The following is a 12,824-nucleotide window of genomic DNA, read 5'->3' as shown; positions in this document are numbered from 1 at the left end:
TTGATTGTGCAAATGATGCTTAGAAGTTTCGTGCTTTTTTATTTTATCACTTAAATGTACTAAGTCTGTTACACCAACTTGCGTCCATGACTTATCACCTCCAAAGAGTACACAAGGAAAACAGAAAAGAGCGTTTTTTCTGTTGCAACCACATATCCAACTATTTCTTGTATAAATATCGCAATTAAATTGTCGTTTGTAATTTTTCCCTCGGCTTGATCCTTCTTTTACGATTTTAATATCCGGCAAAGGACGTCCTTTGCATTTTAATTCTAGTTTTTCGTCATAAGAATATTTAAAGAATCTCTTAACATTTATAAATAATAAAGCACTTTTATTCTCATATACTTAATATAAATACCGAATTACGTGCAGGACAACTTATTTTAACAGTGGTCGCATCGCGATCACCGATTATTTAAAATTACAATAAACGTAGGTTTGTACACACTAGTTCGAACTGCGACAAATGCAGCTCAAATATTGCTTTCAGTCGTCGCCTGAAAAGTGTAGGCGAGGGGTTGAGCGGGTGTTATCGGGGATATCTTTAACAGTTCACAGCTCGGAGTAGCACCGGTCCGGTCAAATAAGTGGGACTTGCTGTCGCCATGAGATGCGACGGACGACAGATTAAAATAAAGGCGGCCATGCACGAAAACCATCTAAATGAATTTATATTTTATAAGTAGTGATAGTTTTTATTTAATTTTCAAAGTAATTTTGTTTGGATTATTTTGGTGGTTCTGCAGCTCCGCAGCACTTATATACCAACCGCCACTGAGTCCAACCATTATACCTTGAAATGAAGATTGAATTGTCAGAATCAAAAATAGGTCAGCTTTAAATAACTAAACACAAAAATGACAAAGCACAAAATATTTTATTCAGAATCTACTTTACAATATTACGTTTTTTGTTTGGCTTCTTTTGATTTTCAGAGTAATATGGGAGATTGGTAAAATATTGTCTTGAAGCATCCCCACAGAATTGTTTAAGTACTTGTAAATCATCATACTTCGGCTTTGACATCGGTAGGCGATCTGAAAATAAACGCAAACATCACCTATTTTGTTTGAATTTTACTTTGACGGCTCTAAGAAAAAGATCACTAGTATTTAGACGTACCTTGATAAGCCTGTTCAGGGTAGAAGAATTCTCCATCCTGCAGAGGAGGTTGTCGATCAGTTTTACGTCTAACTTCAGATGATATCCAAGGCCCATTGTAAGTGTCTCTATGAAACAATTTGGTTACTTCTTTTGTTATTTTAGCCTCACGAATTGGTCTTGTAGGAAATGGGCATTTGTCCTTACATTTTGCTTTTAAAAAAGAGGTCTAATCTCGTATCATATCCTGCTGAACTGAAATTATATTGAATGGGGTGGGGTTTGATCGTGCTGCTCTAAAAACGTCATTCCATTCATTTGAGGTCTCAACTATGCTTTTCTTGTTGACCAAGGAAATATTTTTGTCGCATTCCAGATAAGAATGTCCTCTGATGGGAAACGTTATTAAAACTTTGTCTAGTCTGTCAATACCATGAACTAAGTGATACAGGAACAGAAATACGGGGTTATTTTTGTTCTGTCCCGAACATGAGTCACAAAATATTTAAAAATCTCTTACATTCGGATTAAGAACTTCACTCATGTAGTGATTCAAAAAGCTTATGACTTCATTTGCACCCTTATTTCTTATATCTTCGGCGTATGTGTAGAATATTGCATCCCGGTTTGAAAGTTGATGTATATTAAAACTGTAAAAGGACAACTGTCACTTATACTAGAAATCATTTGATGTAATGGTTGGAACGGGTAAATTCTTCTGGTAGTCCACGCATACAAATTCTTTGTTAGGATCTGATTAACATAGTTTTCTTGCATTTCTTTTCCTTGTATAAAACGACACTGCTCTTAATTTATCTAACTTATTTTCATTTCCAAGGGCAGTAATTTCACTCTCAATCACTTGTTTCTGATCGTCACTAGCTTTAGTGAGTTTAAGATTTAAACTCTTAATTTCCGCATTGTATTTGTCACATATTGAACGAGTATCTGTTTGGGGGTATCCAAAAGAAAGATTAAATTTATTATTAAAGATTTTTCTTTAACTTTCATACGATACAGGAAGAGTGGGATATTTTTCTTTGTAAAGTTCATAGCATTTAGATATCGATAAATCTTCAGGTAGGTAAATTTTTTCAGTATCGTTGAGGCCATAATGGCTTCTTATACCTCTAAATGAGTTTATATATATGGTCATAGACTGCTTGTTTTTTCTCATCGCACAATCTTTGGGGCCAATTTAAATGGCGACCTCTTTGGTCCCTAGGAGGCAAGCCTTTTTTTTTAAAGAATTTTTTTATATTGTATCTAGCGTACGTCTTGAAATACCATGTAAGGATATGAAAGCCTTCTTGCAAACAGGAGCTTCCTACATAATATTGCCTCGTTTTACTCTTACTAAATATCTAAAATTACAGTCTCTATTTTTAATTACTAATTAATACTGACTGATGCTCACTCAACGACAACCAATAGCGAACTGCTGCAATGGCTCCAAGGAAGGACTGAACACGTTCTTTGCGTTTAGGCAAGCGACTAAGCACACTCTTTTCGTGTGCCTCCAAATTAGAAACGAAAATATCTCACGGACGGAACACGTTGTTTGCGTGTGATGTAGACAGGTTCGTAGTACTCGCATTGAACTTGTCATCGAATGCGATAGTCTGTGGACTAGTGCGCATTTCGATGCGCATCGCCCCGCCTCGAATTTCCCCATTGGCTCTTGACCTGGAAATCCCTATTTATCGCTCGAACAGCGCATATAAATATTGGCGATTTTTAGGTCAGCCAGAGCAGTTCCTCACGGGCTCACCGAGAGCTTAGTGCTCTCGGGGCTCTGCTTCCTGCATTTATTTTCCATACTCTGTGGCTGAGAATTGTTTCAACTTAACTTGGTGTTTTTATTTCGACGAAGAAATTGTCATGTAAGAAATATGTTGCCTTTTTCAAGGCAAGACACCGAAGATAAATATTTTCTAAGTCCATAACACGAAAATGGACTTAAGTAGAGGAGCTCTCGACAGTATATTCGAAGCCCTCTACATAGCACCCGGGGATATCAGAAGGTGGTTAGACCCTTAATTGTTCCCCCGAGGTAACAAACTACCAGAATGCGTTATAAAACAAAATTTCTAAAAATGGACTGAATACGTTTTTCCCGAGGACTTTTCATGTGGTACCGATAATTATTCTATAATTAAACTCTTAGACATACAGGGATAGTTTTTAGTGTGCCGTCGGTCGATAATTTCATTGTGGTGCAAGATATCCAAAAAACTTATTTAGAAAAAATGTAGGCAATGATATTCTTCATACTTGGAAAATATGTGGAATTCTACAGGGTTATTAATAACTACGTGATATAGCAAACGTACAATTTTTTAAATGGGACACCCTATATATTTTTTTATATTTATATTCCTCTCATAATTCTTGTTCTCAGAATATTAGACTTTGCATTACTACACAGAGAATTTAAAAAGTTATGACCATTTTTATTTCGAAATCGCTATGAAATGAACACCATGTATATAAAGAAGTAATGCATAAATAATATAATAATAATAATTTGTTTTATATTATAAGGTAAACATTATACTGTAGTTTTTAAATTAAGTTTAATTGAAATCAGTGACTAAAGTTTGTATACAGGGTGAACTGCAAAACGAAATTACGATTTTTTTTCAATTTTTTTAAATAGATCAACCTGTATTTAATTTTTTATATTTATATTAGATTAAATATTGTTATAACGTATCTTTATTTTGATTAACTTTAGTGCCTGATACAAGTAAAGTATAGTAGAATCAGTGAAATGGTGCAGCAGTCATCGAGATTTATTGTAAGTTATCGTAATCATATTACCTTCAAATATCTGGGCGAATAATATTGTAATCATATTACTCAATCCTGGACGAATCTGCGTCAACCATTTTTTCACCTGTAGTTAAGGTTAACTACGAATTTATCAACTTAATTAAAAGAACATTTCAGTCTTTCATACTAACTTTTAATCAGTTATTAAGAACTTCTCACGGAGCGGGTTGGTTTCATTTTTATACCACAAGATTCTTGTACTCTTTTTGTATTCTTTTAAATTGGGATTTAATTAATTTTGTTTTATTTGCTATAATTGCTATCCATTTTTAAATTTACTGTACCCGTTATCTCGAGATAAGCTCATAAACAGCGAAGAGAGATTTCTTTAATCAGCTTTAGTTGATTTTTTTTTAAATACTACCAGGCTCTCTTCGCTGATAATTTAATTTGTGCATGACTTTTTTATATTGTATCTGTAAAGGTATTTTTGATCATAATACTGTTTGTTTCCATAGGTATACAACCATTTATTAATTGATGGTGCATTTTTTTTTACTTATGGTTACATTCAGCTACCTATATTATTGTGTTGTTGAATATATTGTTCTGTTTTATCCATGAATTTTATTTCTCGACTCCCAATAAGTTTCCTGATAAAATAATACCTCTGAATATTTGCTTATTACATTAAATTATTATTATACCTTCGACCAGGAGAAAGATCAGGCTGATGAAGTTTCGTAGGTAAGTAGGTGGACGAAGTCCACCTAATATATTTAGTATTTGTTTATGTGGTGTGTTGACAAAATTTATTTAATAATAAACTGTTAATATCTTTCCCCGGATTTAGTCTCAGAACCTAAATATCTTTCCTTATCTTTTTTCGTTCCTAAGGTTTTTTAACTTTCCCCTTGAACCCCAAAAAGTTAAGTGGCGCCCTTTTTCTATCTTATCCTATCTTTTCTTTTTGTTTATTTCTGTGTTTTTTCTAATATAAATATCTTTCCTTATCTTTTTTCGTTCCTAAGGTTTTTTAACTTTCCCCTTGAACCCCAAAAAGTTAAGTGGCGCCCTTTTTCTATCCTATCCTATCTTTTCTTTTTGTTTATTTCTGTGTCTTTTCTAATGTATCTTATCCTATCTTTACTTATTTCGTTAGTTAGACCCATACCCGGTTCCAAAAGCTAGTTTCGAACCCACAAATCGCTCTCCACAAACCATCTGGCTGTCGTCCGTAGTATCTCCATTGGTGACCTTTTTAGCACCATCCAAAAAAGGTTTCTGAGGTTACAATATTACTGTTCCCGTAAATTTTCCAACGAAATTACGTGCCTACTATTTTTATATTTTATTGTTAGTTTAGCATTGTTACAGTTAAAAACATGTTAAATAATAAAACTATCTATTTTTTTTTGTATTTACAGATATCAGGGAAATTTAAAAAACAAAATGTTCACAAAAGAAGAGACTGCAACATGATTTTGATGTATATCATCGGTTTGTTCTTGTATTGCTTATGTGGTATTCTGTTTTAATTACGTTCATTTTTATTCCTGCCAGCTCGTATTATTTTTAAGTTTGCTCAGCATGTAATCAATACCTTTTCAGTAAGTCAGTCTTATTGGACCGACAAGTACTAACAAATACATCAAAACGAACAATTTGCTGAAATCTCGCTTCAGATAAACTTAACTTAAAAACAGCACATTTACTACAACCCCTCTTAAATGATATAGGTAAAACAAAAAATATAAAATAAAACAATAAAAAACACCATTTTTTGTAATATTTATTAAATAAACATTCTGAAACAACCAGTATATTACATAAGTTTCTACAAAATAGAACAAACGTGAGTTTTAATAGCGTTAATAAAATACTTCCCCTTACAAATTTAAATAAAATGATATATAAATATTTATAAACTATGTTTTAAACTATATTTATAAACTATATATAAGACACATAGGAATGCCCGAAAATAGAAGTGTCGTTGGAAATATTCAAATTTATATTTTACTTCAATGGCTAGCTACATCCCAAAAATTTTCATGAGTTCATTTTTGAGGTAGAATATTTGGTTGTGTGATGATAGTACTTTGGAATAAATATTATAAAAAGTGAAACGTCTGATATGGTTTCGTAGACCCTTATGACAAATCAAAGAATGAAAAAAAAAAGTATTTTTTAAGTGTGTAAAATTTATTTCCTAGCTGAGCGCTGTTGGCTTACAAAGCCATCCTCAGAGCTGTGGTCAAGTTTTAGAAAGTAACCGTATTTTAGAGATATCCCATTTTGTTGGAAAAATCCACAATTTTGCTTTAGGTTATTTATTTACGTTAAGAAATGCCTTTGAAATATTTTAGAATAAACAGTATTAAACTTTAGTAAATTTTGGTAAATATGTATATAAGAAACCAAAACGAAACCAAAGTTGTAACAGCGGAACGAGGTAATATATTTATATAGTGAAAACTTCCAATTGTTCGCTGCATTATCATAGTTTAAAAAAAACTTACAATGAAATGTAAAGCTTGTGTATAATTTTAAAATTATAAAAATATCCAAAAGCTTTACAAAATTATTCAACACGTTTTCAGTTGTACCAAAACTTAATTAGTAATATCTGAAGCATTAGCTAAAACCCACTAATTAAACCGATATAAAAACCTTAAGGCGGGTACACATATGCGAGCAGAACTGTTCGCGAACCGTTTGTGAACGCTATATTCGTTAATTTGTACGACGGGACGAACCGCTTGCGAGCTGTTCATTCGTTGCTCGTCAGGAACCACAGCTTGTCTGTTTTTGGGACGAACACAAAGAATGTTCGCAGTTAAATTTGGACGGAGTTCGAGACTACAAATTGTTTCTGCTAAGTGTGCGATGAGATCATTCGGTTAAACAAAATTGCTGAACTAGCGCGGCTTATTCAAAAGTAACGAGAGAAATTAATAACAGATAATGTAAACAAAATACCGAAATGTTTAGAATAACGAAGTAAATTAATTCTCGGTTTGTTATTAGATACTTAGGGTATTGGATAGCCTGAACATAAACATATTTTCAACGAACTCTTCGCGAACAGCTCACGAATAGTTCGCGAACAGTTCGGCTCGCATATGTGTACCCACCTTTAAATGTACATTCCAAATGTTAAATACATTTAAAATTAAGCGACATAATGTCGATCATTAAAGATTTATCCATAAGTGTACACATTGAGCTCTTACTCGAAATGACGACCACGTCTGGACACGAAAAGCAAATACATCCCTTCTTCATTTTCTTTGCAACTACCTAACATTTATTGCAACAGATAATAGCTGTTTATACAGAAGTTGTGTTTCAGTTTAATTGAAATCTTCGTGTCGTTTTATCCCAATATTAAGTGTAAAACTTAGTTCTTACGTAGCATATCTCCACTGTTTCACGCTTTATGATAACTTCAAATCTATATTCCTTTCTTCTTCTTAGTAACTCTTTCGGCGTACTGTCTGCCGTTTTTTACAATTTTCAGAAGTGTATATACGAATATAAATATGGTAAACCACTAATGTTTTGTAGTCAAGAACACTATATACGAGCAGGTGATCTATATCACTCTATTTTTCCTTGTATCGTTAGTTTTGGAAACTTATATTTTTAGTGTTTTGAGACATATTTTAAGTGTTGTGGCTTTATCATTTTTAATAATATTTACCATCTTTAATTAAAAAACTATTTAATAATAGTTGCAGTAAAACCGATAATCACATGTCAACAGTATAGCATAGCGACTTTAAAACTATGTTTTCCCAAACATTTAATTTAATAATAATCCTTGTATCGGCATGTAGGTAATATTTTTTTAATTTCAATTTTCACTAAATCATTTTTGACTCAATTTTTATTTAATTAATTTAAATTCATAGTTAATATGACAATTAAACACTGAAAACTTTGTTTTCAAAACTTTTACAAAATTTATTAAAATATTTTATCACTACAGCTGTTTCGGCAGAGCGCCTTTCTCAAGTGATCTGTTTTTGGATGTGTTTAAAATTTATAGTCTTTAACGAAATAGGTTGAGGAGGGGAGAACGATTTGTCTCAATTCTCATGTTTTGCATGTTTTGCAAGTTCTTCAGCCCACCTTCTTTTGTCTCTTCTTGCTTTTCTTTTAACTGATTTATTTATTGTTTGATATTCCTGTTGTCGGTGTGCTCTTCTTTCTATAGTTCTTGCTTGCAGGATATCTTTTTTTTCGTTGTTTTCTTTCCTCGATAAGATTCCATGTTTCATCTGATATCCATTCCTTTCTATCTTTCTCTTTTTTACCCAGTTTGTCTTCAGCTATTTCTGTCAAAACATCTGCGAAATCTTCCCAGCTATTTATTTCACGTTCTCTTGTTTTGAGTTGAAGTTCCTCTCTAAACATATGTCTTCCTGGGACCGTTTTTAGTTTATCTAGATTGTATGTTGGTCTCTTGGTGTTTCGCGTGGTTTTGTTTTTTGTCATCTTGATTTTAATTACGAGATGATGGTCACTTGCGATGTCTGCTCCTCTTTTATTACGTACATCAAGAAGAGATGATCTCCATCTTTTTGATATAGCGATGTGGTCTATTTGATTTTCTCTTGTATGGCCAGGTGCAGTCCATGTTACCTTGTGAATATTTTTATGTGGAAAGATCGTTCCACCAATAACTAAACTATGACTGGAACAAAAATTTGTAAAGCGCTCTCCGTTTTCATTCATCATTCCTAGGCCATGTTTGCCCATTACGGTTTCTAAGTTAATATTGTCTTCTCCAACTTTAGCGTTCATATTGCCCATCACTATTAGTTAAGTAGTTACCTAGTTATTGTTACATAGCTTATAGTTAAAAGCTAAACGCTCATTCTTAATCAATTATATTAATATTAAAGAGAACTTCCTTAGTTCAAGTGATAATTATTAGTAACATGTTAATTTGTTAGTCAGTGTTCGTGTACTGTGTCGCGGACTAGTGTAGAATCGGCGGTTTCTATAAAAGAACTTTGCGGTAAAACTTTGGCTAGATATTAACTTAGTTGTAGTAACATTCAATCATCAAATTACGTATTGTTTAAAATGCTTGTATTCTTATTTCCCATGTTAGTAAATGGTCCTTCGACTTGGAAATAATTACATGATTTAGTACGCTCTAAATGGTAGGAAGATAGCCATGCTAATTTGTTTAGCAAATGTCCGTTTAATTCTACCACACCGTTTAAGTTGTGTTTTTTCTCTTTTACGTTTATTACTATTTTAGTTTTACTGCTTGAATTTACACGCCTTTTACCTTGGTTCTAATACGAATCCAGATGTTTCTTTTACTATCTGACTGCCTCATGTTAAGCATCTGACTTTTCATAGATCATTGCGCTTTCGCTATCTGTTCTATATTATCCTTAATAAATGCCCAAGTTTGACAGTTGTACGTAAGAATAGATACTACTACACACTTCGTGTAGTACACAGGTACTACATCGAAAACTCTCGTTTTTAGGTACTAAGGATATTTTTGTCCTTTAATATATAATAAGTATACCAAACTCTGCTCCTTCTTTTAATTTTCTTCTCTTATTTTCCGTGTTCAATTTTGTAATGTGTCCAAATGCAATACATATTCATTTACTTGTTGTAATATTGTGGTCTTTATTTTAGTTGGACATATTTTATGTTTTAACACAGTTCATCTTTATTCTTATTATTCTTGATTTGTTACTTCATGTTTCAATAATTTTTTGGAATTCTGCTTTTTTATAAATACAAGCACCATATCATTAGCATATCGTAAAAGGTTTAGATATTGGCTGTTTATATTAATACTACAGTTTTCTCAGCCCATTTTTTAAACATATCGTGTGCTTGGTTATCAGTTTTGGTAATATGGTATCTCTTTGTCTGACTCAGTTTTTCCGATACACCTAACACATATTTTTGCTTTGTCGTATATATTATATATATACATCGGTTTAGAACGTCTTTCGACGTTGTCCGATACCTAAACACCATCTCTTCCTATCTTCGCAGTCGTTTGTTGTTAAATTTCTTTCGCTCATGGACTTGTTTACGCCGTGTTGCCATTCTAATCTGGGTCTTCCTCTTTTCCGTCGACCTATCGGTTGCCATTCTACTACTTTTTTAGGGAGTCTTGTTGCTGGCATCCGTTGAACATGCCCATACCACCTTAATTGTTTCTCCTCTATATCTTGAGTTATATTTCCTTCTATTCCCATACGTTGTTTTATTACATCATTTCTGATTCAGTCTCGTCTGGAAATACCTAAATATCCTCTCATTGCATCCCTCTCTACTGCTTCTATTCGCTTTTTGTTCTTTTCACTAATTCTCCATATTTCAGCGCCATAAAGAAGAGTAGTTTTAATCATGGTCTCATATATATTAAATTTTCTTCCTTTCAATATCTCTTTACTCCACAGTATACCATTGAGACATCCTAAGACTTTCTTTGTTTGAGCGATTCGTTTTTCTATTTCCCGTGTATCAGTTCCTGTTTTGTCAAAGGCAACACCCAAGTAGTCATAGCTCTGACAGCAGGAAATATGTTGTCCGTTTTCGAGGTCTATGTTATCTGACTCGTTTACAATACAAAGATATTTGGTTTTTGTTGTATTGACATTCATTCCCCAGTCGTTATATTCTTCTATCAGTTTTCTAAGCATGTACTGCATGTCTTCCCAGTCAGTCGCTAGCACTACCTGGTCATCAGCAAACTGGAGTGTATATATACATTCATTGCTAAGCTCTATACCCATCCTATGCACCTTTCTTTTCCATCTTTCCAATGCCGCTGCATAATCTTGAATAAGGTTGGTAAGATACAGCATCCCTGTCGCAAGCCTTTTGTAACCAGGAATTCTTTCGTTAGATATTTTCCTGTTTTTATCTTCGCCTTTGAGTCTCCATATAGTTCTTGTACAGCAATTATCAATGTGTGGTTGATGTTAGATCGTTTCAACGTTGTCCACAGTTTTGTTAAGGGGATGTTGTCATATGTTTTTTGCAGGTCTACAAAAGTAATATGAGTTTCTAGATTCTTAGCCGATCTTTTTTCTATTATTTGTTTAAGACAAAATACGTTATCGGTGCACGATCTTCCTGCATGGAACCAGCTTTGTTCTTCCTCTTCATTGTGCTTGTATTATTCCTCGATCATATCATGTCGTATATATTATATTAAGTGTATATATCTATAATCAATTCTTTCGGTCTATCAAGCACCTATTATTGCTCAATGCCCTACTGTATCGAATGCTTTCGGAAAATCCACGAATGAAACATACAATGATATGCAATATTCATTTTCGTTGAGGTTTTTGGCGAAAAATAAATTAATCGTAAAAAGCTCTTAGTAGTTCATCAGCATATAACCAGTGTTATTTCACAATAATGTTATTAATTTAAGTGTAGACTTTTGTTCCCAATAGTTTTTTAACATATGAAGATATGAAATAAATTTGAGATGTAATTTGTCTTATACATTTTTGTTGTTAATAATACATAATACTTTTTATATAAATTTGAAACTTTCAAGTTAAAGTTAAACTTATTTTTATAGTGTACTTATAATAGTTTCTAAAGTTTCTATCCCTGAAATATTTCTAAGCAACTAATAACTTTGCGCATAAAACGGCAGCTACATTGTCTACTTAAAGTGTAAATACAAAAAGTATAAAAGTCCTAAATAATAAAAGAGGTAAGGAATAAAATAATTTTGTGAACATTACTAATCACTAAGTTTGATGCTGAAGTTTTACTGTTGCTTAGTATTTGGCTTTCAGTTATACCTATAATTTTAACCAATTTTCGGTTTTATTCGTGACCTATTTTCTGGTCTAACTAGAACAACTATCATGTCTATTATGACTCCAAATGGCTGTTTCTACGTATAATAGTCATGATATTTCTCTTCTGTGGAAAATTTATTGGGTCATATCACAATCGTTTTGATATAAGATCAGGGCAATGTAACTTTATATATTTGCAAATTTAATCAGTTTGTAATTTGCTATTTTTAACCTCAAAAGAGTCATCCATATATTATGATTAGCAACTTTGATTATCGATTAAACAAAAAATGCTGAAATACGAGTACGTTAATATTTATATGTTTAAACAAATCACAGAACAATTACTATTCAATATTAAAGCAACATATGTTTATATTCTGTTCGCAATTCAGATTCAATTTCAGCTCTAGATCAACTTTATATTTACACAGGTCACAAAATTGATTTGAAAACTTTAGAACCATAGCCCCATAGAAATTGAAAAAATAGCCCCTCATAAAGAAAATATCGTCCACTCTACCTGCCAATCAAAACCCTACTGTTAAGAAATATTCGCGCTATATCAAATTTGCTACCGAGCACGTGTTTGTGGAAAATTAGTATCTGGAAGAAAATAAATTTTTTGGGTAAGGAAGGCAATGAGAATAGTAACCTGGGATATGGAAATCAGGAGAAATAAATATAGTAGAATAAAAAGTCGTAACAGAGGATATATAGAAATAAGCGAACTCTCGGAGTTTTATTGAACAGGATAAGGGAACTTCTGAACTGTTGCTTAGGTTTTATATATATCGAGAACAAATACTACAAGAAAAAATGGAGTTGCCATTATGGTAACAAAAAAGTTTTCATTATGGTACCATGGTACCTTTTCTTCTTCGAATTCTTGTTGAGAATTATCTTGTTAAGAATGTTCTTATTCTTCGAATGATATATGGCCCTTGCAGGGACAGCGGGACAAACGAATGGAGGGGCAGATACAATAACGAGCTAGAGTCTCTATTCGGAAAAGAAAATCTAGTCAGATATATAAAGGCCAATAGACTCAGATGGGCAGGGCATGTGATACGCAGTAACGATAATCACCTTATAACCAATGTGTTCTGGGAAAGGCCAGAGGGA

The sequence above is a fragment of the Diabrotica undecimpunctata genome, chromosome 3, assembly GCF_040954645.1.
Source record: "Diabrotica undecimpunctata isolate CICGRU chromosome 3, icDiaUnde3, whole genome shotgun sequence".
Lineage (NCBI taxonomy): Eukaryota > Metazoa > Arthropoda > Insecta > Coleoptera > Chrysomelidae > Diabrotica > Diabrotica undecimpunctata.
The sequence above is the reverse complement of the archived record's forward strand: the minus strand, read 5'-3'. Positions refer to the sequence as shown.